The sequence below is a fragment of the Pongo pygmaeus genome, chromosome 10 (genome assembly GCF_028885625.2).
Source record: "Pongo pygmaeus isolate AG05252 chromosome 10, NHGRI_mPonPyg2-v2.0_pri, whole genome shotgun sequence".
Classification (NCBI taxonomy): domain Eukaryota; kingdom Metazoa; phylum Chordata; class Mammalia; order Primates; family Hominidae; genus Pongo; species Pongo pygmaeus.
This window is the reverse complement of record NC_072383.2, coordinates 38,525,167-38,552,014: the sequence shown is the minus strand read 5'-3', so window position 1 is coordinate 38,552,014 and position 26,848 is coordinate 38,525,167. Positions and strand designations below refer to the sequence as shown.

Here is a 26,848-nt window from a genome sequence, read left to right as displayed (position 1 = left end):
AATTCTTAAGGAAAGGCTCTGCTTTGCAAACATCAGGTCACACACCTATCCCCAGACCAATAACTGTGGCTGAGTTAGTGCCTTCTTTGATTGAACTAGCTTGGAGAAGGTTTCCATCACTCAACCAGTCACTCTGGCCAAGGAGGCAGGGCCATGTAAGAAGATGGTGGCTTTCATTCTTATCTCAGGAGGAACAGTACTTTCCCCAGTGAAAGGGCTGCGTGGATCCAGGAGCAAAAGAGGAGTTCTGGGGCAAAAAAGAGACTATTCTCATCTAAAAAGTGCAAATAAGCGCATGTTGAGAACCACCAAAGCAACAGAGGATAATCAGTATCTCCCAAACTTGTTGACCACAGTCACTTTCTATCAAGGACCATCACACAGGAATTATATTCTGCCCACAGCTGTGGAAAAGTATGTTTTCTGGTAAATTTGTGGTAAGTGGAAAAACGTGTTTCAGGACTTTGCTCACCTGTATCATTTAAAACCTCTCTAATTTGCCTTTCTCAGCTTTTAGCTGTTTTCTCAATTGCTTGAGGCTAATCAACACAAGAAAAGCAAGTGCTCTGTTTAGCTACTGAAGACAACACTTTCAGTGAACTTGTCGGAGTACAGGATCCATTTGTATGAGTAACCACTGGGACGCAGTCAAGGTAGGTGCAGCATTCGAATTTTTCAGAATTTTTTATCTTATTTATTTGTACAGAAAGGCCTATAGTGTGAGTTTGCTACTTTGCAAATTTAGTCACTCATAAGAATTTGTCTGAAAAAATGGTAAATTTATGGTGAAGAGCTTTGTTTTGGACTTAGTCTAACCAGTTGGGAATTTTCTGGGATTCTTTTACTGGTGGTGTTCCATTCTGCAAATTACTGAATTGTGTTTGTTTCTCCATTGGATTGCTGTCAGAACTAGGTGAGGAAATCAATTAGGTTTTTATTTTATTAAATTTTGTGGCAGAAATATATAAAAGCAAACATTAAAAGAAGAAGAGGTATGTTTTACTTTGAGACACTGAAATCTAACTTATTAGTTAATTTTCTGACAGTGATAATTTTAAAAAATTCATGCAGTCCCATTTACTTCCATGAATTAACACTTGGTCAATGTGAAGCTATTGAGGTAAAAACAAATGTTTTAAATGTATTAACTGAGATTTTATGAAATGTCTGAAACAAAGGAATCTTTGAATTATTATTGCTTGATTCATTTTTGGCATTTCTGTCTCATCTTTGTCTCTTTCTTCTTGCACATTTTCTCTTGCATAATTTTTTTTCTTTCCAGGTTTCCATCCTGTCTAAATGTTATCAACAATGCAAGTATAGACTAGAGTTGAGATGTAAAACTTACAAATCTGTAAGGTAGAAAAGTTGTACTTGCCTGGAAACTAGCCTACAATTTTCAGTAAAACTGCTGTAATTCAGTGAGGTTACTGTTAACATTTTCTTTGACCTATATACCAAAATTGTTATTTTTATGAATGGTCTAATGTTAAGAATTAAAGGAGGTGTCTTTTTAGAAAGTTAGCTGAATTGGCTTCAAACCAGTTTCTTGGGGAAAATGCTAATGTAATTTTGAATTTTAGATTATTATAAGCATTAACTTCATGACTTTGACAAAATAAAGTAATGGATAGTCACACTAATTGGTTTTAAGAGTTTCTAAAGAAGAGACCCAAAGAGAAATCAGAAAATAAAATGGGTTTGATCTTTGAGGTTCAGCAGAATTTTTGCACATTTGATGATTTTTGGTTTTTCCCTAAAATATCTATTTTATGATATTGTCTGTGTATCAGCTTGCTTATTTTGCTTTTGATGATTTTATCTCCCTTTGCCTACTTGAGATAGCAACACTCAAATACTAAGCTAGGTAGAGAAGAAAAAAGACAGCTTAAGACCTACTTCCAGTTCTGTCAATAGCTAGTTATATAACTTTAGCAACAGAGAATATTTGGGCTCAAGACATGGTCCTGATGCTTCTGTGATCTTTGGCTGTCTTACTTCTCAAAGATGTGGATTTTCCTTCTGTAAAATGATAGGGTTCAATGTTATAAGTTTTAAGGTTCCTACTACAGCCCTGAGTCTGTAATTCCAGGCAAACCATAATATATTTGAGAATATCAAGCATTGAGCCATAAAATTTGCAAACATATTTGTTACATTTTCCCTTATTTATGCTAATCAAAGTTGATATTAGTTTATAAATATACATTAAGTGCTTGATCATCTAAGTGCTAGTGGCTTCGGTGAGTTTTTCCATCCAGTGAAGCCCACTAATCTTTCTGCTCCTATTCGTTTGGCAATTGTGAACCCAAACCCACATGCCAAGCAAAATAGATCTTTGTTTGTTTGGCAGAGGTACATGGTTTTCTGGCAGCTTATCCTGGCAGTTGTATTTGTTCCTTACTGTTGACTCTGGCCCTTTCCCTGTCAGAAAACACCAGATCACCAGGATGCATTTCCTCTTTGAGAAAGGAGTGAGCGATGACCAATTGATTTGCTGGGAAATATAAAAGCAACTTCTAGCTGCCTCCTGGCCAATAAGCACATGCTCAACAAGCCCAATTTTGATATTTCTGGGCAAGGTGAGACCATAATTATGAAGACTTTTAAAACTGGCTTACCTACTTCTTTAGAAATGCAAGGTGACATTTATACAAAAGCATGAGACTTGAGGTGAGACAATTCTATCTGCATACTGTTACCACTCACTTGAGTGTGTGGCCTCTCATAAGGTACTAAATCTCTCTGTGCTCCATTTACTTATCTGTAAAATTGGGAGTCTAATACTTACCTAGTGGGGTTAAAATGCAAAGTAAAAACCATCTATTAATTGTGAATTTGCAATATTAAATGTAGTTTATTCATTTAAAAAGATATTTGATTTTTTAGTGAGTATTTAGTGAGAATATACTTAGTCTGGAATAAGACAGAAGAGACCCAGACCTTGGTATCTGAGTTCTGTTCTATAGAATACACAGCATTATGTATAAAGGATTTCATGGGTTTGTTTTATTCCCAACATATACAAAATATTTTATAAATAACATTCAAGTTTTTAATTTGTGATTAATTAACCAACAACCAGAGCCAGTTTATTAGGTAATCTGTGCACTTTGCTTTGGAAGTAGCTGTTTGACAGAACGTTCTCACATTTACAGCCCCAACTTTGTGGAATACACTGAGTTATCACCAGGAGTAACTTTTCTCAGCCTCGATCAAAGTTAGAAAGACTGGGAACTTCAAATGCCCATTCCATTTTGCCATACTTATAAAAACAAGTGCTAAATTATTCCTTCCACTGCCTCTACCTTGCCTTCTCCAGATTAGTTTCTGAGGCAAAGAGACAAGTAGAGCCAGAGAGAAAGTCTGAAAATTTACATGTTCCACTATGCCAAGGTTAATGGTTCCTCTTCAGTGCAAGTCTTGAGGAACCAGTTGAGCACTGTGACTAGGACTTCTTGGACATTTTCAACAGATACATGGCCCTGTGGGTTTATTTACATATAAAGAAAGACTGTCCCTTGCAATCATCCCCCACCACAAAAATTGCTCGTTCTATTGCTTTGCTTCTCTTTTTTGGGGGAGACTGGTTGGTGTTTGTGGGTATTGACAATAAAGAGAAAGAGTGAAACTAACTGGCCATGATAGTCAATTTTCCTTAAAATTATTTTATTTATTCATAAGATTCTGGACAGCCTGATCCATAATATGTCATTAACAAATATCTGTTTAATTTTTTTTTTCAGACAAACTCACTCAGTCACCTGAGTGAGTGCAAAGATGCAATCACAGCTCACCAAAGCCTTTACTTCCCAGGCTCAAGTGATCCTCTCACTTCAGCCTTCTGAGTAGCCGGGATTAGAGGCATGCATGACAATTCCCAGCTAATTTTTTATATTTTTTGTAGATATGGGGTCTCACAGTGTTGCCCAGGCTGGTCTGGAATTCCTGGATTCAAGCAATCCTCTCACCTCGACCCCGCAAAGTACTCGGATTATAGGCGCAGGCCACTGCACTTGGCCTGTTCAATGGATTTTTAAATTCTTTTAAACCACTGAGTAAGTGCCTAATTTGTCTAGGACACATTACAACATTTATTTTACTAAATTCTTATAAGACACAGTTAAAGTATGTATCATTATTTGTATTTACAGATTAGGGACCTAGGGCTTATATTTACATACCTAAAAGACAGTAAACTTAGGTACTGAACATAAACCAGAATCTAAGCCCAGTACTATTTCCTCTACCTCCTGGCTGATTCATAAACATCTCTAAATATTGCTAGAGAATGCAGTGATGCCACCTTCCTTAATGTAATCAGTTGAGAGTTGAAAATGACTAGAGGTTTCTAAAAGCCTCAATAGCAACAACAGCCAATAATCCCATTCTCTCACTGGTTTCAAATGGTGATGCAGAGACACAACTACCTTGGAAACTTTCTCAGGATAAAACCAGGGCAAAAAGTTCTGTTGGTCTTCAGTCATCTTTGGCTTTGAGGCTCTGACAAATGAGTGATTCACCTGTTTGAGGCTGTATTTTGGTATTTGGTATTAAGATCGGTATTTGGTATTAAGATTGGCATTAAGATTTGGTATTTGGTATTAAGATTTTTCTCCTAGTGTATTGGTATCTGGTATTTGCTATTAAGATTTTTCTTCCTTTTATGACCTTGAACTCATTTGTTTGTTAGACCTTGGGACCTTACTGCACAATTCAGTGTCATCCATCTATCAAAAAGGATTAATTGGTGTCACTCTGTTTTGCTGTATGCACATGAAGTTCTTATAAGAAACTGTCCAAATTCGTTGAATCACTGAAACTGTTAAGAGGATCATAACCAGCTGAATCTTCTCTTTGTATTTCCACAGCAGAAATAATTTGTCAGCTGTTTTAACAATAGTCTGAAGTGTGTAAGGAGTCACTGGCTAGAATTGGACATTGACTAGTCTAAAGAATTTCTAAGAGATTGTGCTTGTTCAGTTTCTCATCCTGAAGATATAAAATAATTCTAATCTAATAATTTAGATTGTATCTGCACAGAATTTCCTTGGTTCTGTTTATATATTTTTCAGACTTCCTTCTTTTCTGAAAAGGCTCATTCTTAGTCAGTTTCATGGTGTTAAACCTTGAAATTTTAAGTTCTTTTCAAATTCTTTTTAAGTTAAAAAAAATGGGAAAAAAGATTAACTTTCATCACTTTTGCATGAGTTTATTTATAAAATCAGCAGAGTAGTTACTTCTTTCTAACCATTTGGAATTCTGGGAAATTCTTTAAGAAACCATTTTGTTTACATTGAACAAATCAAATTCCCACAAGTGAATGGAACTGAAATTCCTTCAATACCAGCATTTCTACCAGTATTGCCAGGCTTCTTTTATTCATTCCATCATACAATTTTTCGTTATTATTGCTTTTTCTCTTTTCAAGACTTGTGTCTTATTATACTCATTTATCTTGACAGTGGAAACAGGGACTTTTAGGTGTTTGTCAATGACGATATACTAACATTTATGAGTAATTCATAATGAATTTTCTAGGTGTTGAGAGAAATGTTAGGAAAGCTAAAAAGAAGCTTGGGAGCATTGACTCATTTTGGATGTACTATGTCTTACCTGGATTGTTTTATCTCTTGTTCACTTTACCTGCTTTTCCATGTTGGGGTTCTTGCGTTTGTCACAGGACCACTTCTCTCTCCCTCTATACTCCCTATTCCTGCCACTACTCCTATAAAAATTGTCCATCCTCCTGCACTACTTAGTTCAGTTCATGAGGTACCATGCACTTAATTATTCATAATAGAAAATGCAGTCATTTGCAAAGTGCTTTTTCTTCCTCGCCTGTAATATATCAACTTGGGTGCCAAGTCCAACTGATTTGATCTCCAGTATAGCTCTAGAATCTCTCACGACTCTTCACCCTATTGCCTGTGCATTAGAAGTTTAGGACCTCATCATCTCATGCTTATGTATAAGAAAAGCAAAATATAAAAATAAAAAAAATCACGCCAAAACGCCAGAAAACAAAAAGCAAAGACCACAAACTTAATCTCCCTTTTCACAGTCTAAATATAAATTATACTCCAATCATACCTTTCCACCTTTATTTCTTAATCTTCCATTCCAAATTCACCAAATAAGATTTAAAATCAAGCAATCTGCCCATCTAAACCAATATCCACTAAAGTGCTTAATTCAGAAATATGAACAAAGTCTTATGTTGATATTCCATATTCTGAGAATTACATTGTTAGCTAGCCATAGGTTGATTTTATAATATATATCAAAAGATTTCACCAAGCTAAATTAGTTGCACATTAAACTTTAACAATCTTTTCCTTGTAAAGGGTCTACTAATGTACATGTGAGATTTTTAAGTGTTATTTAGCACCTTTCTTCCTTTCTGTAGTGATCATGGTCTATTTTAAGTTAAGCCTGGGTTTAGAATATAATCTTGGACCAGGAATACATGGCTGTTTCTTTAGAGGAAATAAAATGTTATCTAAATATTTATTTATAATATATAAATATTTCTAATAATATTTATAAATATCTAAATATTTCTAATAATATAATAAATTAAATATGTTATATTTAGATAATACTTTAATTGGACTGTATAATTGGTGCTTTAAATATGTTATTTTTAACTGAGTCAGATGAATTTTCCACTTGTACAGATGGAGTCTAGAAGATTAAAAGAAAGTAATCTGAGTTTATTTAATTTTTTCCTCCTCCAAGAATCATGTGGATTCTGTCTGTTTAGATAATGGCAAGAGGCTATGTCAGGTCCTCTCCCAAATAGTTAACAAAATTTGGTTTGGAGTTAGAGTGCTAGAAATTTTAGCTGTGCCTATCTGGCATTCACTATTTATTCTGCAATATAGTAGTTACTTATAGAGTGACTTGGGTATTTCTGGGTATCTCTGTTTCTCTTCTCTTGTTGCTATGTCATGTCCCAATATCAGGTTCTTGCTAAAAATTGCCATATGGAACTAATCCCATCCTAACATAGTATACAGATTAAGAGCACATGCTTTAGTGTTAGAACTAAATCATTTGAATTCTGGCTCCTAGCTTAACCAGCTGTATGACTTTGGACAAGTTACATAAACTCTCTGAATTTCAGTGACTTCATCAGTAAAATGGTGATAGTAACATTTAGCTAATTGTGTTATTGTAACAAAGATACAGAGTGCATTGCTATTATAGATAAATATTTCATGATTGGTGGCTCTTTGTATTATTATAGCTGGAAAATTATTTTCTAACCTACTTCGTTTGTTGAAAAATGAGTGCCATTTGTCTGTGGTCTCTGCAGGCCACATTCCAAAGAATTCTGGTAATGGACTCAGGAAAGAAGTATCTGGCCAGGCCCAAACTAAAGGGCATTAGAAGGTATTTAGGATTTAGGGTACCACTTAATCTAAGCCGGGAGGAATCAGGGCTCTTCTGACTACAACTTAACTACTCTGCATCTCCAAGGTTGTGCAAACTCAAAAGAGGATCTAGGTACTGAGGTACCTGTGCTTCTTCAAAGTAAGAGCAAATCCGTGGCTGTAATGTCCCTGTGTGGGAAGCTGAGAGGGAAGAGAGAGGAAGTCACTGCTGAGAAATGTACATTGACATGATCCAACTTATAGATAAAGATGCTGGTTGTTTTAACTAAGTGGGCAGGAACCATCTAAATGTGATTAAAATGTGTGTTTCTGTCCAAGTCATTTTTCTTTCTTTATGATTGCTTCTCAGTTTTAATATAACAGGAAAAAACTTAACTGCCAAACCTCCATTCATGAATTTCAATTTAGTAAGAACCCACTACTTCTGTGGTCAGTACTGGGTGCAGAAATGGCCTTTCTTCTTCTCAAGAGATCTTGGTTGAATGATAGTAAACCACAACTGTAGTATAGTGTGGGAAACACAATTGCACTTAGAATGCCAAAGATATGAGGGGAGCAAAAAGGAGGGTACTTCTAGGTGGCAGCAGAAAAGGGGTTTCCTGGAGGAGGAGGAAAATACACTAAGAAAGAAGAGATGGGGCAAAATATATGAATGGGTTTTAGAAACACCCACTGTCGTGATGATAACAAAATATTTACCAAGAAATGCATTGCAAAAAAGGGAGAAGCTAGTGAAAGTTATCCTGGATATTCACAAAAAGTAAACTCTTATTCTAAGCCATTGCTTATAATACTCTAAATTAATGTAAAGTTACAGTTGATCCTCTCAGGTATATTAATTTCCATTTCATTAATTCATAGACCAATCCAAAATAAAAAAAAAATTCCCTTAAAACTTCAACATATTTTATCATCTTCTAGGACATTAATTTTATAGAAGGCAAATACATATTCTATTAGACTATATTTCAAACACAGTTGTGCAAATGTCAGAGAAGTTATTAACCTAGAAGAATAGCCATAACGAAAATATTTGCTACTTGGAATGATGCCTAATCTTTAGTTTTAAAACTTGCAATGTTGGATTTCGTCTAATTAAAAATGGCTGAAGATAAACCACAAATGACATACTGTTCATTGACCATGCAGCAGAACTATGTAGAAAATATATTAAATGATGGAAACAATATTTTAAAATTAACACATATAAATGAAAATTCATCAAATTTGCAAAAATATATTGCATGACTTGACATTCTCTAAATCACATAAGTACATTCAAGTACATCTAATAACTAGAGGATGAGTTCTTTAAATGTGACATGGCAACTGATAGTGTAATTTAAAGACATTATTCTATGTGAAGTAACTTATTCGTGTGCTAGCTTACAGAATGTATTAGTAACTGCTGAAGATAAATAATTGAGCAACTGCTGTGTTCTGTGATAAGTGCTTTGGTTTATATTATCAATAGGTTAATTATAAAGACAGGAAACTTTTTTATGTTTAAAATGAGGAGAGAATTACCATTTCTCTCTTTGCTAAAGCAGAGACTCTAATCATATTCTCACTGTGATTTTTCAACTTTTGTGTAACTAACCTTGCCTCATACATGTTATGTTCCATGAAAAATATGTAAGATATTAGGCATTGACAACAATATCTACTTAATTTGTAAGAAAAATGTTTATAGTCAAATATGTTCTAGGAAATATGTATAATACTATGTTTACTATTGCCTGTAATATAGTTGCCTTATTTTTTCCCAATATTGATGCTATAATCCTAGCAAAATTTATTACTAATTTTATCATTCTCAAATTTTATAAAAATAAATCTTACACCAGAAAGGATAGTAGAGAGACTTTAAGGCACTATATAGTCCTAAATAATCAAGTAGCAATAAGAAAGCATACTCATTTTCACTTTGATTTGAGAATAATATAACTTCTCTTTCTTTGAGGAAAGGGAATTAGCCTCTAAAATTCAGATATAAAATGTTTCGTTTTATATTTATTTTATCTGGCTTATAAAATATTGATTAGGTTTTACAAGTTTCCATGAACACAATTAAGAGCTGGCATACAATATATATTTTTAAAGAATGAAAGAACAAGAAGACAATAGAGTTTTGGGGACTCTTGCCTTAGTGGCACACTGTATTTATTTTAAAAATGGGTAAAAAAGGACTAAAAAATCAGAGTAAGAAAATGCTAAGTTAAATGATTCTTTATTCCTTTAACTGAATCCAAATTTCAACAAGTATAATAATAAATATGAGCTAGCATTATATTATTTGTAATGACATTTAAATATATGTTAGTTATTTTAAAATCTGTTAAAGATTAGTTAAAAGTTCTTGATGACGACAGTTTTCAGTCCCAGGAGCAAAAGCAAAAAGAATAACATGTGGCTGCAGAGAGCTACAAAAGATATGTTCAAACATCTAAATCATCAATATAAAGGGCAAAATAATTAACAAAATTACAAAATAACAAGAGTTTCCAGGAATAAGCAACCTTATAAAGAACTGACACTGCATTATTGGCAAATATATATATATATATACTTAGTGAAAACATGAAAGAGACAAAATCTAAATAAATTTTGTCTGTGAACTACTTTTTCCTCTACATCAAATTCATTTTGAGTATCATATGTCCATGGCAGCGTATTTATATGTTTAGAAGTTTAGTCAGCCATTCATAGTGACTCTATAAAAAGAAAGAATGTCTTTTTATTCATAAAAACCAAGACTTTCTAAAAATAAACTCAGACTATATAATGTCACGAAAGCACTTGAGACACTTGGAAGAATGTAAGAATTATGATGACTATATTTTTTAAATGTGATGGCATCATTATTTTTTCTACTTCAAATATTTCTCTATCTAATTGGTTTGCTTTATATTTTAGACTTCTGCTTGGATTACAATATCTACGTAGTCTTAGAATCACACATGCCAGTTCTCTATTTGCTAAGAACATTTATTATACTAAATATGTAAGTGCTTTTTAATTCATTTTTCTTCTTGTGCCTATTTTAAGAATTTTCTCTTTAGATTTTATTGGCTCTCACATTTTAGATGCATTCTTTATAACTTTAAATAATATTTCAAGAATTCTTTTTGGCTTAAATTTAATTATAAAGCATATACTGGAAATCTGATTCATGTTTTGTAGTTCTTGAGGATAAATAAATGTTCTTAAGACATTTACTATTGAAGTCTTCCAGATATTGTAATCCAACAGTATTTATCTAGAGAACTTTTTTTGCTAGTTAAATTGAAAAAACAAATACTGAGTCAAAATGTTTTGCCAGGTTCTTTGGGGGATAAAATATAAATATTTACTTATAAGTTATAGGCTACTTCATTCTAAAAAGGCTTTCTGATAGTTTACAAAGATAGATAAAGTATGATAAAGAAAGCAAATAAGAAAATTGAGAGGAAAAAAGATAAAGTTAGGAAACATGATACAAAACAAGAGGTAATACCAAAATAGCAGCAACATCAACTAAAGCTAGTACAAATATTACTAATATTTATTGTGTCTATGTTGTTCCAGGCACTTTTTGAAGCCACTGCATATATATTCAGACATTTTAAAATAAAATATACAATACTTTGTATATTTTGCTAGAGGCATGTAGCAGATTTGGCTCTGAGATTTGGCCATGCAGTGCAAACACGGAAATACATCAGCCATTGAGTTTCCAATGTCTTTATCCAAAAGATAAAAACAAGTAATGTCTCAGGAAGAGCTTATCTACTTCTGGTCTTAACACCAGAGACAAAGTTTATGGAACAGTCTAGTTGGGCAGATATCCGGGATATAATCTGTGCTGGATGCCAACACAGTACTAGAAATACAAAAAATTGGGAAAGCATATTTATCACAGTATTCTACCCCCAGAGTTCTTTTAAAGTAGAGCACTCTACTGAAGGAAGATGCTGATAAGCTATTTAGAGTGTGTGTGTGTGGAGAATGAGTCTCCTATTTAATACATTCCAATAAGTAATATCTATACTGCTCACAGAGAATGGATTATTTAACAGTAGGTTTCTTTCTTTTCTTTTTTTTGGGGTGTGTGTGTGTGTGTGTGTTTGTGTGGGGTGGATGTTAGGAGATGATCTGTTCCAGAGTTTAGACAGAAGTGATCCTCCTTGCATTCTTCCTCTTACAAGATCTCATCTTCTCCATTAAATACATAGTATGCAGGAATTTCAAGACTCATTTAATGTTAATATTAAATTATTTTATTTAGACATTAAATATTTATTGGCCTAGACCAGGGTGCTCACTTCTATAGGTTCACCCCTACCTGAGAGAACTTTCATTCACAGTTCCTTAAAAAGAGGACATTTTTGTGTGTGTTATATAGAAATATATCCTCAACAATTATAGAATAATATAATAGTAGATTTTGTGTATTTTTTTTTTTGGTTTTGTTTCTCTACTTTATTTTTAATTGCCCTCAATCTAAGCCAATAGCATAAGACTAAAGTACAATTCAATACAAAATTAATTATATAAGATCACAAAACAGACTGGGCATGGTGGCTCACGCCTGTAATCCCAACACTTTGGGAGGCCGAGGTGGGTGGATCACGAGGTCAGGAGATCGAAACCGTCCTGGCTAACATGGTGAAATGCTGTCTCTACCAAAAAATTTTTAAAAAAATTATCTGGGCGTGGTGGCAGGTGCCTGTAGTCCCAGCTACTTGGGAGGCTGAGGCAGGAGAATGGCGTGAACCTGGGAGGCAGAGCTTGCAGTGAGCCGAGATCGCACCACTGCACTCCAGCCTGGGTGACAGAGCGAGACTCCGTCTCAAAAAAAAAAGAAAAAAAAGATCACAAAGCAATATGTTCTAAAAACACAGCTCACTGAAGGTTTGGATTGATTGATTCATAGAATTTACTGTGTCTCCAGGGAATGGAATGAGTGAGAATCTCCACCGAGCATGCATTCTCAATAGGGCCAACATGGCCTCCAACTAAGTGAAAGTTGGTTCTTGTGGGGTGGGAAAATCTGAAATCTCATAATAGTTTTGGATTGCTAAAGGGCCACAGAACATAAACAGCTATACAGTAGGTTTTTGGTATTACAATTTCATAAGTGGTAACACTTGGAAAAATAATGTATAACAAGGCTTCCTAGGGAGGCAATAATGAAGAAAGTTTGAGAAATACTGATATAGAGTATTCTCTTTCCCACTCATACTTCTGGTTATAATTGGGTGGCAAAGGTTTAAGATATATAAAAACAGGTTTTAATTTATTCATTTATGGCTCATATCAAAGGTAGACACCATTATTCTCATTTACGCAAAAAGAGAACATACCTATGCTAAATAATCAAGGCATATGATAATGGTTTGGCTGTGTCCCCACCCAAGTCTCAGGTTGAACTGTAATCCCCAGTGTTGGGGGAGGGACCTGCCGGAAGGTGATTGGATCATGGGGATGAATTTCTCCCTTGCTGTTCTTGTGATAGTGAGTGAGTTCTCATGAGACCTGGTTGTTTAAAAGTGTGTAGCACTTCCTCCTTCTCTCTCTCTTTCTTGCCACTGTGTGCAAATGTGCTTGCTTCCCCTTCGCCCTTCTGCCATGATTATAAGTTTCCTGAGGCCTTCCCAGCCATGCTTCCTGCACAGCCTGTGAAACTGTGAGTGAATTAAACCTCTTTTCTTTATAAATTACCCAGTTTCAGGTAGTTCTTTATAGCAGTATGAGAATGGACTAATACAATATATAAATAATAAAAACATACACAAATTTATAATAATATTATAGACATCTTGACTGGGTGCAGTGGCTCTCACCTGTAATCCCAGCACTTTGGGAGGCCGAGGCAGGCGGATCACCTGAGGTCAGGAGTTCAAGACCAGCCTGGCCAACATGGCAAAACCTGTCTCTACTAAAAATACAAAAATTAGCTGGGCCTAGTGGCATGCACCTGTAATCCCAGCTACTTGGGAGGCTGAGACACGATAACTGCCTGAACCTGGGAGGTGGAGGTTTCAGTAAGCCGAGATTGTGCTACTCTGCACTCCAGCCTGGATGATAGAGCGAGACTCCATCTCAAAAGAAAAAAAATTACAGACATCTTAATTAGTTAAATCAAATTTTGTAGGACATTGGGAAATAAAATAAACAGGCTTATGTTTGCCAGAAACTGGCTTATATGTCATGAGCTGGGGAGTTAATGGTAGTGACCCAGATTGGCAGAGATCAGGCAAAATACAAATATGAATGTGATCTAGTCCCCTTCTCAGATAGGAAGCCATTAAAGGTTTTTTGTGCAGAGACATGAGAAGAGCTGACATATTTTAAAATAATCACTGTGGTCATTATATTAAGAATGAATTGTAGGTGTTAAGCACCAAGCGAAGAGCACAATTAGATGGCTAGTGCAACAATCCTGGAGACAAGGCACGGTGGCTGGACTCTATGATGGTAGCAGCAGAGGTGGATGTTTCTAAATACATTTATTTTAGTGGTAAAACCAACAGGATTTCTTGATGAAATGAATGTGGTGTGTTAAAGAAAATGATGCCAAAAATTACTTCAAAGAAGATTGGAGATACTTTATTGAGATGGGTAAAGCTGCAGAAAAAGCAAACAAAGGGAGATGGGGAAGAGTTTAATTTAGATGTCTGAATGGAGATAGCAATCGGGCAGCTGAATAAATCAGAGAAGACTGACATTTGATTGTTTTCTACAAATACATGCCATGCGCTTAAAGCCTTGAGACTGCATGAGATTACCTAAGGGCTAAGAGGAAAAGAATTACTGACGTACTGAGTCCTGGGAGATTTTAAAGTTCAAAGGTTGGAATGATTACCAGAAACCAGAAAAGGAGACTGAGAATAACAGCTCATAAGGGGAAAAGAAAAATCAAAACAGACTGGTGCCCAGAAAGCCAAGAACGAGAAAGTGGCCATATGCATCAATGCTGCTAAGAGGTTGAGTAAGGAGAGGACTACTCCTAAATTAGAAACATGGAGGTCATTAGCAACCTCGACAAGAACTGTTTTGATAGGGTGTTGGGGTGAAAATCTGATTGGAACAAATTTAAGATAGAATTTTGGAAGAGGAATTAGATGGTGAAAATGATAAATTATTTGTTGAATTTTACTCCAAAGAAGATGATAGAACATGTGTTAGTTACTGGAAGAGATTTTCTTTTTTTGTTTTTCTTCGTTCATTCGTTCCTTCCTTCCTTCCTTCCTTCCTTCCTTCCTTCCTTCCTTCCTTCCTTCCTTCTCTTTCTCTCCTTTCTTCCCTCATTTTTTTTCCTTCTTCTTTCTTTCAATTGTTGCTCTGTTTTGTTTTGTCTTCTTTGTCTTATTTGTTTTCTACCCCCTTAAAAGTGGGCAATATTGCAGAATACTTGTATGGTGATGAGAAAATTAGAAAAAAAGAAATATAATGATGTAGAAGAGGAAGGAAAGGGTAGTTGAAGCAATATTCTTGAATTAACGAGAGGTGTTAGAATCTGGCTTCCATGTGGAGGGGTGTCCTTAGGAACATAGAACATTCAGCCAGGATCTTAGAAAGAAAGGCAGGTCACATGGGCATATATGTAGGTGTCGACTGCTGCAGATTGTTTTTATTTCTCAGAGAAATAGGAAGCAAGGTCATTGACTAAAGAGAGAAGATGGTAAAGATGTGTTAGAAATTAAAGGAAAGAGGAAACGAAGGTGTGAAATAGTTTTCTAGGTGAAAGAGTGGAGGTGCTAGGAAAATCTACTGCAATGGCCCAGCAGCACTATGGGCCCACTTGAAGTTTTGTGGTCATGAATTCAAGGTGAAACCAGTGTTCATGTTGGCATTATTCTCTGGCCACCTTTAGCCATGAAAGTGTAGTCTTGGAGCAAGTAGTGAGTTAAATTTAATCCATTCCTTTAGCCAAGTGAGTATGGTGAAGTTAGAGTAGCAAAAGGGAACCTCTGGGTAGAATGGGTGGTCTATGCAAGGGAATAATTATATGGCTGCGGGATTTAAGCTGGATATGGAAAGAGTGAGGATACGAGGAAGGTAAGGGACACAGACAGTGGTCAGATCAATGGCTTGTCCTTCCGGATAGGTCACAAACTTTTGGGAGTCTGAGTACTAGAATTAAGAGGAAAGATAGGATAGTTAGCTCTTCTTGTTGAATTGATCCCTTTACCAAAATATATATGCACCCAATACAAGAGCACCCAGATTCATAAAGCAAGTCCTGAGTGACCTACAAAGAGACTTAGACTCCCACACAATAATAATGGGAGACTTTAACACCCCACTGTCAACATTAGACAGATCAACGAGACAGAAAGTTAACAAGACAGAAAGTTAACAAGAATACCCAGGAATTGAACACAGCTTTGCACCAAGCGGACCTAATAGACATCTACAGAACTCTCCACCCCAAATCAACAGAATATACATTTTTTTTCAGCACCACCCCACACATTACAAAATTGACCACATAGTTGGAAGTAAAGCTCTCCTCAGCAAATGTAAAACAACAGAAATTATAACAAACTGTCTCTCAGACCACAGTGCAATCAAACTAGAACTCAGGATTAAGAAACTCACTCAAAACTGCTCAACTACATGGAAACTGAACAACCTGCTCCTGAATGACTACTGGGTACATAACGAAATGAAGGCAGAAATAAAGATGTTCTTTGAAACCAACGAGAACAAAGACACGACAAACCAAAATCTGTGGGACACATTCAAAGCAGTGTGTAGAGGGAAATTTATAGCACTAAATGCCCACAAGAGAAAGGACAGATCCAAAATTGATACCCTAACATCACAATTAAAAGATCTAAAAAAGCAAGAGCAAATACATTCAAAAGCTAGCAGAAGGCAAGAAATAACTAAAATCAGAGCAGAACTGAAGGAAATAGAGACACAAAAAACCTTCGAAAAATTAATAATTCAGGAGCTGGTTTTTTGAAAGGATCAACAAAATTGATAGACCACTAGCAAGACTAATAAAGAAGAAAAGAGAGAAGAATCAAATAGATGCAATAAAAAAATGATAAAGGGGATATCACCACCGATCCCACAGAAATACAAACTACCGTCAGAGAATACTACAAAAACCTCTACACAAATAAACTAGAAAATCTAGAAGAAATGGATAAATTCCTTGACACATACGCCCTCCCAAGACTAAACCAGGAAGAAGTTGAATCTCTGAATAAACCAATAACAGGCTCTGAAATTGTGGCAATAATCAATAGCTTACCAACCAAAAAGAGTCCAGGACCAGATGGATTCACAGCTGAATTCTACCAGATACAAGGAGGAACTGGTACCATTCCTTCTGAAACTATTCCAATCAATAGAAAAAGAGGGAATCCTCCCTAACTCATTTTATGAGGCCAGCATCATCCTATACCAAAGCCGGGCAGAGACACAACCCAAAAAGAGAATTTTAGACCAATATCCTTGATGAATATTGATGCAAAAATCCTCAATAAAATACTGGCAAACCGAATCCAGCAGCACATCAAAAAGCTTATCCACCATGATCAAGTGGGCTTCATCCCTGGGATGCAAGGCTGGTTCAATATACGCAAATCAATAAATGTAATCCAGCATATAAACAGAACCAAAGACAGAAACCACATGATTATCTCAATAGATGTAGAAAAGGCCTTTGACAAAATTCAACAACCCTTCATGCTAAAAACTCTCAATAAATTAGGTATTGATGGAATGTATTTCAAAATAATAAGACCTATCTATGACAAACCCACAGCCAATATCATACTGAATGGGCAAAAACTGGAAGCATTCCTTTGAAAACTGGCACAAGACAGGGATGCCCTCTCTCGCCACTCCTATTCAACATAGTGTTGGAAGTTCTGGCCAGGGCAATTAGGCAGGAGAAGGAAATAAAGAGTATTCAATTAGGAAAAGATGAAGTCAAATTGTCCCTGTTTGCAGATGACATGATTGTATATCTAGAAAACCCCACTGTCTCAGCCCAAAATCTCGTTAAGCTGATAAGAAACTTCAGCAAAGTCTCAGGATACAAAATCAATGTACAAAAATCACAAGCATTCTTATATACCAATAACAGACAGACAAAGAGACAACTAGAGAAACAAAAATTGTGAACTCCCATTCACAATTGCTTCAAAGAGAATAAAATACCTAGGAATCCAACTTACAAGGGACATGAAGGACCTCTTCAAGGAGAACAACAAACCACTGCTCAATGAAATAAAAGAGGATACAAACAAATGGAAGAACATTCCATGCTCATGGGTAGGAAGAATCAATATCGTGAAAATGGCCATACTGCCCAAGGTCATTTATAGATTCAATGCCATCCCCATCAAGCTACCAATGACTTTCTTCACAGAATTGGAAAAAACTACTTTAAAGTTCATATGGAACCAAAAAAGAGCCCACATCACCAAGTCAATGCTAAGCCAAAAGAACAAAACTGGAGGCATCATGCTACCTGACTTCAAACTATACTACAAGGCTACAGTAACCAAAACAGCAGGGTACTGGTACCAAAACAGAGATATAGACCAATGAAACAGAACAGAGCCCTCAGAAATAATGCTGCATTATCTACAACCATCTGATCTTTGACAAACCTGAGAAAAACAAGCAATGGGGAAAGGATTCCCTGTTTCATAAATGGTGCTGGGAAAACTGGCTAGCCATATGTAGAAAGCTGAAACTGGATCCCTTCCTTACTCCTTATACAAAAATTAATTCAAGATGGATTAAAGACTTAAATGTTAGACCTAAAACCATAAAAACCCTAGAAGAAAACCTAGGCAATACCATTCAGGACATAGGCATGGACAAGGACTTCATGTCTAAAACACCAAAAGCAATGCCAACAAAAGCCAAAATTGACAAATGGGATCTAATTAAACTAAAGAGCTTCTGTACAGCAAAAGAAACTACCATCAGAGTGAACAGGCAGCCTACAAAATGGGAGAAAATTTTCGCAACCTACTTATCTGACAAAGGGGTCATATCCAGAATCTACAATGAACTCAAACAAATTTACAAGAAAAAAACAAACAACCCCATCAAAAAATGGGCAAAGGATATGAACAGACACTTCTCAAAAGAAGACATTTATGCAGCGAAAAAACACATGAAAAAATGTTCATCATCACTGGCCATCAGAGAAATGCAAATCAAAACCACAATGAGATACCGTCTCACACCAGTTAGAATGGCAATCATTAAAAAGTCAGGAAACAACAGGTGCTGGAGAGGATGTGGAGAAATAGGAACATTTTTACACTGTTGGTGGGACTGTAAACTAGTTCAACCATTGTGGAAGTCAGTGTGGCGGTTCCTCAGGGATCTGGAACTAGAAATACCATTTGACCCAGCCATCCCATTACTGGGTATATACCCAAAGGACTATAAATCATGCTGCTATAAAGACACATGCACACGTATATTTATTGCGGCTCTCTTCACAATAGCAAAGACTTAGAACCAACCCAAATGTCCAACAATGATAGACTGGATTAAGAAAATGTGGCACATATACACCATGGAATACTATGCAGCCATAAAAAATGATGAGTTCATGTCCTTTGTAGGGACATGGATGAAATTGGAAATCATCATTCTCAGTAAACTATCGCAAGAATAAAAAACCAAACACTGCATATTCTCACTCATAGGTGGGAATTGAACAATGAGAACACATGGACACAGGAAGGGGAACATCACACCCTGAGGACTGTTGTGGGGTGGAGGGAGGGGGGAGGGATAGCATTAGGAGATATACCTAATGCTAAATGACGAGTTAATGGGTGCAGCACACCAGCATGGCACATGTATACATATGTAACTAACCTGCACATTGTGCACATGTACCCTAAAACTTAACGTATAATAATAAAAAAATAAAAAAATTAAAAAAAAACCTGGAAAAAAAAGATAGGAAGTGGGCAGAGGATAGGATGTTTGAGATTATGTAGACAGTAATGAAAAGGGCTAGGGTAGAACCGTGGGAAGAACATCAATAAGAGAAAGAAACTGAGAGGACAGAGTAATGCAAAAATCATTTATGGCTACATTGTATCACTAGAAATTATGAAAGAAGTATAAAAGAGAATGGCATTCTCTCCAATGTCATTTGGAAAGAATGAAAATTATCTGAAAACTAAAGTTTTCAAGGAATGAGTAAGAGTGGCCCTAGAGGCTAGTAGAAAACTTGGACAAGAAGGAGAAATGGGTGGGAGAGGGTGATAGTATGATTCCAAGCAGAGCTTTTTAGGCAAGAGAGAAAGAGAATACTGTAGAAGTGACAAGAAGGAAGGTCATCTACCCTCCACCAGGTGCAGCCTTCAAGGGGTATGAGAGAGAGCCACCACTTTTGAATAGACTACAGAAGGAGCAATGTCATCAGGGAGAGCAAGATTTCAGATAAAGTTAAAAGGTGAAAGAAGCATTCAGTTCATAGATGGAAGTTACAGAAGACTCTACTGATAACTGATGGTGAGTTTTAGAGGAAACAGTGGGAAGGTTTCAAGAGTAAAGTATGAATAGAGATGTCAGAAAATGGGCACCTGGATCCGTGTTAATCAGAGAGTCCTGGGTTTCTGTAGTTGACTGTCATAAATAAGGCTGAAGGGCATGAACAGATTAGATCTCAGAGTCTCCAGGTATGTGGTGCTGGTGAGAGGGTGAATGTTGGGGATGGGAATGCAAGGGGATGGGAATGCGAAGGGGAGATCTTGGTAGGGGCATATGGCTTCTGCCTTCTGCCTGGATGTGGACACATAAAAATGTGAACAGTTATATTTAATCTGAGTTTGGGTTTGGCCAAGTGAGAAGCATAAAGAGGGAAAGGGACAAGGTATATAGGGCAGTTGTTTTCAATATGAACCATGGAATCTGAGCTGACATTCAAGGCAGGAGCTGAGGACATGAGGATAAATGAAGGACAAAAAAAAAAAAAAGGAATAAGCAATAAGATCACTGGTAGTCTGGGTGGGGGAAAGTAGAAGAACTGCTGGAGTTGGGAGGAGATTTAAGGAAATAAACTAGAAAAAGAAGAATCAGTGGTCAGAGAACACAGTATTTAAAATCAAAATTAAAGAAAAAAGTTTGCAGTTATTAGTAATATCAAGATTTACAGGGGTTCTTAAACTTTTTTGTGTCATGGACCCATGTAGTGGTCTGTGAATTTCTGACAATACTGAGAATAATGCTCTTATTACATGCATAAAATATAATACATAGAGTTTTTTAAAAACCTGTTCTATTGAAATTCATTTATAAAAGTATCAAGAAACCAAATGTAAGTTACTAACACATTCAAATAGTATGCTTATTAACACATTAAATAACAGGATCTAGGAGCAGATTTAAGAAATGTATTATTGGAAGTAATACTTCAACAGCTGAAATATATGAGAATATGTGTGATTGTTATTGGTGACAGAGTAATATGTGACCTAAATTCATATATTTTAAAATGCCAAATTTCAGTTAGAAATTCATGAAAATTATAATGTAATTTTTTACCATCCAAGTTTCAGAAACCCCTCAAATTCAAATTCACACTGAAATCTGTGAATTCCTGTTTCGGTTGTGATCATGAGTGGACGGCTGAGGCAGGACACAGGACAAGATCATCAGAAAAGAAAAGTTAGATAAATTAAGAAGCTAGGGCATTGGATGGATCATCTACATGGATGTTGATATCCTAAAGATTCACAACTTTCAGGCACATCAGAATTCTAAGGCATCTCTATGGGCTAAGGGTCTTGAGGAGTCAGTCTCTGTACTCTGCCACACCCTCGACATTTCCTGCATTTTCTGTAACCTTCAATAACCTTCACTCTTCCTACTTCTCCTGGCCATGTGACCCAAGACTGGTTATTTGCTTTTGAGCCCATTTTTAAGAAAAAGAAGTGAGAGTCAAGTATGCAGGCCCTGAAATGGAAGGTTATAGAAGAAGGACTACTGGCTGGAGAATCTCATACTCTTGAAATTGTTCTAAATTATTTGTTTTGTTTCGGTCTGGATGATTTTGCAGAAGGTGTCTATAAAAACTGCCTCTGGAATGTCCTTTGCACTGCTCTCATACTGTGAATAATCTACCAAGAGGCCTGGCTTCTAGCCTTACCCAACTATGGGAATTACTTTGAGACCTAAATGTTCCTTCATAAATCACTAAAGCTGTTCCCTAATGTAGTATCGAATGGACCATTTTAATATGTTGACATATCACTTTCCAGTTTAAGCGTTTTATATTCCCTCTTATTATGGCATTAAAGACTTCCAGTTATATTTATGAGAAATTTCAACGGTTTTATTTTTAACAATTACAAAGTCACTTTCTTTTCTAAATGGTTTTCAAATTTATGTTCTAGTGAATAAGCGTCAAACCTCAGGAGAGAAAATTTAAAACCCAACTCCTTTTCTCAGAACAGACAATTGTCTTTATATTTTTCTAAGAGGGTTACAAATTTCAACATAGCCTATAATGTTTCAAAGGAAAGTGAATTTTGAAGTTTTGTTTTGATGGCTGATGCACATATCTATTAAAGATAATCTGATTGTTTTAATTAACTTATGTGTTGCTCTTATTTCAGAAGAGAAGGTAAAGTAATATCCTATGATTTGGAGTGGGGGTACATGTATCTTAGTTCATCCTTAGGAACAGGATGTTTTCAATCCACTTGAGTTTGTAAAGAAGAGATATCTTAATGCAACTTTTTATGTCATTAGTAAATCAACATTCATAGAAAAATACAAAATTAGGCTTACCAATAATTAAAATTGTTCATGTAAGATATATCGTTGTAAAAGATTATCCATTTTCTCATGACTAATTTATTCATGAATATATCATAAATTGGTTGAAACTTTACAACTAAGTTTCTGAAACCTTGGTGTTATACTTACAGGTGAGAGAAACACATTACTTTTTAGTAAAATTAAAATTTTGCTAATACCCAATACTCAGAAAAATAAAATCATCTTTGAATAAAGGTATTTCCCTTAGGACTATTGGTTCATTCTCTGAAAATTCTTCACTATAATTACATTCTCCAAAAATGATTAATTCCTTTAATTTCTGACCTCCTTTTCCAAAGCACTCACTATATATGGGAGTTCCTCCTCATGCTAGATTCCAATTTTAGTTCCTTCAGCAATATTCTTTCCAGATTCTACCCTCCCAGTATAACATTCTAAATTTAGAATACATCACCAAATGCAGCTCTTTGAGGTGAAGGATTTGCCTCATAGATTTCAAAATTGTGGAATAACTAATCTAAAATATAAAACAAAACAAAAACATTTACAATTTTTATGTCATTAATGATGTAAACCAATCCTTAAATATTCCTCTCTACTTGACTACTTAAATATTATTTAACAGTGATAGAGCCAAATAATATAGTTTTAAAGGATAAACCTGTGTTTTACTGACTTTGTTTGAACCAGAGTTCTTACAACTCAACTTATTGACATAATCCTTGGCAATTTGCCCAGCATCATAAATTGTTGTAATCTCAGTATCCATCTTGTCAGCAATTTCCTTTCTTGAATCCAAAACAATCCTGCATTTTGAAGCTAACATCCTAGCCTTTCTGTAAATTTCCATTACTCTTTCTCTGCATTTTTATGAAGCTGCTCTTTGACCTATTTTCCTCGTCTCTAATTTCTCTAAGTGTATATCCTATGTCTGTGTTTACTTACCTGACTATTTAACTTTGAACATCATGCAAAAATCTTTCTCTCTCTGCTTCTTTGCTAATACACTCTTCATATTTTGTTCAGATATTATTCACTCATCAAGGAAGGTTTTCTCAACCACAGACCAGCCGTGAATCTTGATCACTTTGAGCAATTATAGAAATGATATTTAACTAGTTTAAGGAAAGACTTTTGACACAGTTCTGAACATTATAGGGAAGGTTTTTCTGAGGAGCTTCTGTGAAAAGCTGGGCTTCCTTTGAAGATGAAGCTTCAAAAGAGACAGACCCTCTTCTTTCTTGGACATTGTAGGGTCTGTGTGATTCCTAACACGTCTGCAGAATCTTGCAACCACAGAGGGGACAAGCCTTAGAATGAAGCTGAGGCCTCTCAAGTGGAGAAATGGGGAAAAATTGTTCTTTAGTTATATTTTTGAGACACTGATTCCACAGGGGCTTTCTGAAGCAGTTTTGAGTTGAGAGTTGAGTGTTTGTTACTAACAGCTGAAAATATTCTAATATTCATAATATCTAATACTCTCTGTTCAGCAATTTTAATTATTCTTTAACTAGAAGTAATAAATCCTTGTTTTCCTTGATCTCCACTTATATTAACCATGCAATTTGCCAACTTTGGGCAACACCAACAAACATCTGCTATCTCTGTTTCCTCCATCTCCATCCAGGCTGGTATGCATTGCAAATAAAATTATATAATTATGCCAGTTGGTTCTCTGACAAGTTTATTTCATCTGACCTCAGCTGCTTTCTCAGTTTTGCTAGATGATTCTCTTTTTCTCTCTCTCCACTTGGATGTCTCATAGGCATATTGAACTGGCATATTGAACTCAGCTTGTCAAAATTTGAACTACTCCTTCTTTTCTTCATGTATTTTCAGTAGAAGATTCTGTTTTAATACATAATTCTGCTGGTTGTTTCAAGAGATGATTGTGCTGGTCTGTCTAAATCCTTAAAGTTCTGCCATATCCATTTCACATACCTCATAAAATCATCAGAAAATACTGTTGGGTCTTCCTCCATATAAATCCTGAATATAACTGCCTCCCACTTCTACTCTTAGGACACTAGTCAAAGCTATCTTCATCTCTTGCTTGGACTATCACCTAACTGATCCCCCCATTTCCAGAGATTCACAGAGATTTGTACCACCATTCATGAGATTTCTACTTCCCTTCCAAAGAGTGGTTGAGATGCTCTATTGTAAAATATAAATCTGATCATGTCACTTCCCACCTTAAAATGGTTCAATGGCTTCTCATCACCTTTAGGATAAAATCTAAAATCCTTAATCAGGACCTATAAAACTCTATGATTCAGATTCACCTATGTCTTCCCCATGGCTTGCTTGGCCCCAGCCGTACTGGTCTCCTTGCTGTTCCTTGAACATCTAAACATACAGCTAGTTCAGGGCTTTTGTACTGTTCTGGTGGGAATACATTTCCTTCCCTCCAGATAACTTCAACTTTTCTCTCACTTTATTCCATTTTTTTTTCCAGCATTTCCTTATTAGAACAAGCCCTTCCCTGCCACTCTTAGTGAAAACAGATGCCCTTGCTCTCTCCCACCTCTCTTTACCTTCCTCAGCTACCTTCAGATATTATCACTATCTGACAAAACTTTACATATTGCTATATATTATTTATTTTGCCTCCTCGCTTTAAAATGTAAGTTCTATGAGGTTTGCTTAGAGAAGTAAGACTTTCACCCACACTATTTTGTGAAAGTTGCTCTCTTGAAACTACTAATGACCTCTGTTTGGGCAGAATTTTGTCCCTCCCGAGTGCGTGTATCGAAGTTCTAACCCCCTAGTACCTCAGAAAGTCACTGCATTTGGGATAGGGTCTTTCAATAAAATCATTAGAGTGGGTCTAAAGCAATATAAATCAGTCCTTATAAGAATAAGAAAGTACAACACACATGCTTGCACACACACACACACACACACACACTGAGGGAAGGCCATGGGAACACACGGCCATCTACAAGCCAAGGAGAGGGACCTTAGAAGACACCAATCCTGCCAACACCTTGATCTAGCCTCCAAAATTGAGAAAATGAACAAAGCCACCCAGTCTGTGGTACTGTCATGACAGCTCTAGAAAACTAATACATCGACCTCCAAAATGCCAAACTAACTATCCTTTACTCAACTACTTCAACCTTCTTTTGACTTTTGCCACTTTGAAATAAATTATGTAAATTAGTAATTTTTAAAACTTTATTTATGTATTTATTTATTTATTTTTGAGATGGAATCTCACTCTGTTGCCCAGGCTAGCATGTGGTGGTGCCATCTTGGCTCACTGCAACTTCAGTCTCCTGGGTTCAAGCGATTCTCCTGTGTCAGCCTCCTGAGTAGCTGGGATTACAGGTGTGTGCCACCATGCCCAGCTAATTTTCATATTTTTAGTAGAGATGGAGTTTCACCACTTTGGTCAGGCTTGTCTCAAACTTCTGGCCTCAAGTGATCCACCCACCTTGGCCTTCCAAAGTACTGGGACTACAGGCATGAGCCACCATGCCTGGCCTAAAAACATAATTTAAAAACAATACCATCAACGCCTCTGTACTCACCAGCCAGGCAAAGAAATAGAACACAGGCACTACCGCAGAAGCCTCTTCCTGATAATTCCCCAATCACTCCACAGAGGCAACACTGGACTGATTTTGCATCAATCATTCTCTTTTTGGGGAAGTTTCACATGTTATATATAAATATGTGTGTGTGTGTGTGTATTTATATTAAACATACAAACCCCTTTAAACATCAATGTATTTTCTATTTTTAAACTTCATATAAATGGGATTATAGTTATGCATTGCTTAATGACAGGAATGTCTTCATAGAAATGTGTCATTAGGCAACTTCCTCATTGTGCGAACATATGACTATACCTAGAAGGCATAGTGTATTTATAATCTATTGCTCTCAGGATACAGACCTCCACAGCGTAAGCATATTACTGTACTGAATACTATAGCCAATTGCAATACAATGGCAAGTATTTGTATGTATACATATACATACATAAATATAGAAAAGGTACAGCAAAAATGTAGAATTATAATCCTATGGGACCACCATCTTGTATGTGGTACATCATTGATGGAAACTTTGTTATGTGATGCATGACCTTATATGTATTATTTTGTGACTTTCTGTTTATGTTCAATGTTAAATATTTGAGAACTTTTATAATCAGAATTCATCATTTTGCATAAAAATAAACCATACCAATCTATCATCAATAACATTTAAAAGCAAACCTGGAAAAATATTTACACAAATATAGCAGGAAAAGTTTTATAATCTTCCTTTATACATTGATTATAACATTTTAAAGAAAGTTCTTAATATGAAACATAGAAAGGGCATGAACAAAATTTTACAGAAATGGAAATATAAACAGCTGTCAAATACATCTGTAAGCTACATTAATAGTAACAAAAAATTGTGAATTAGTATTTTTGCTTAACAAAGATTTTTAAAAGGACAAAATGCTACAAAAATTTGTTTAATGATAAAATGCAGGCATTGCTGTTTAGATGACAGTTTGGTAAGTATATGCCAAGCCTTTAAAAAGTCATGCCCTTTAATCCAGTAATTGCACTTCTAGCAATCATTCTAAGAAAATAATTGGGAGTCCAGAAAAAAGGTCTATACACAAAGATATCCATTATGAGGTTATCGTAATACTGAAAATGAAAATATGGGAA

The 26,848-nt window shown here is 35.7% G+C and overlaps 1 protein-coding gene across 2 annotated transcripts in view; it reads right to left on the bottom strand.

Moving 5' to 3' along the window:
• The window catches only part of CNTN1 (contactin 1), a 382,939-nt gene that overhangs the window by 7,973 nt on the left and 348,118 nt on the right, over window positions 1-26,848 (bottom strand). The gene's annotated exons all lie outside the window — the stretch shown is intronic.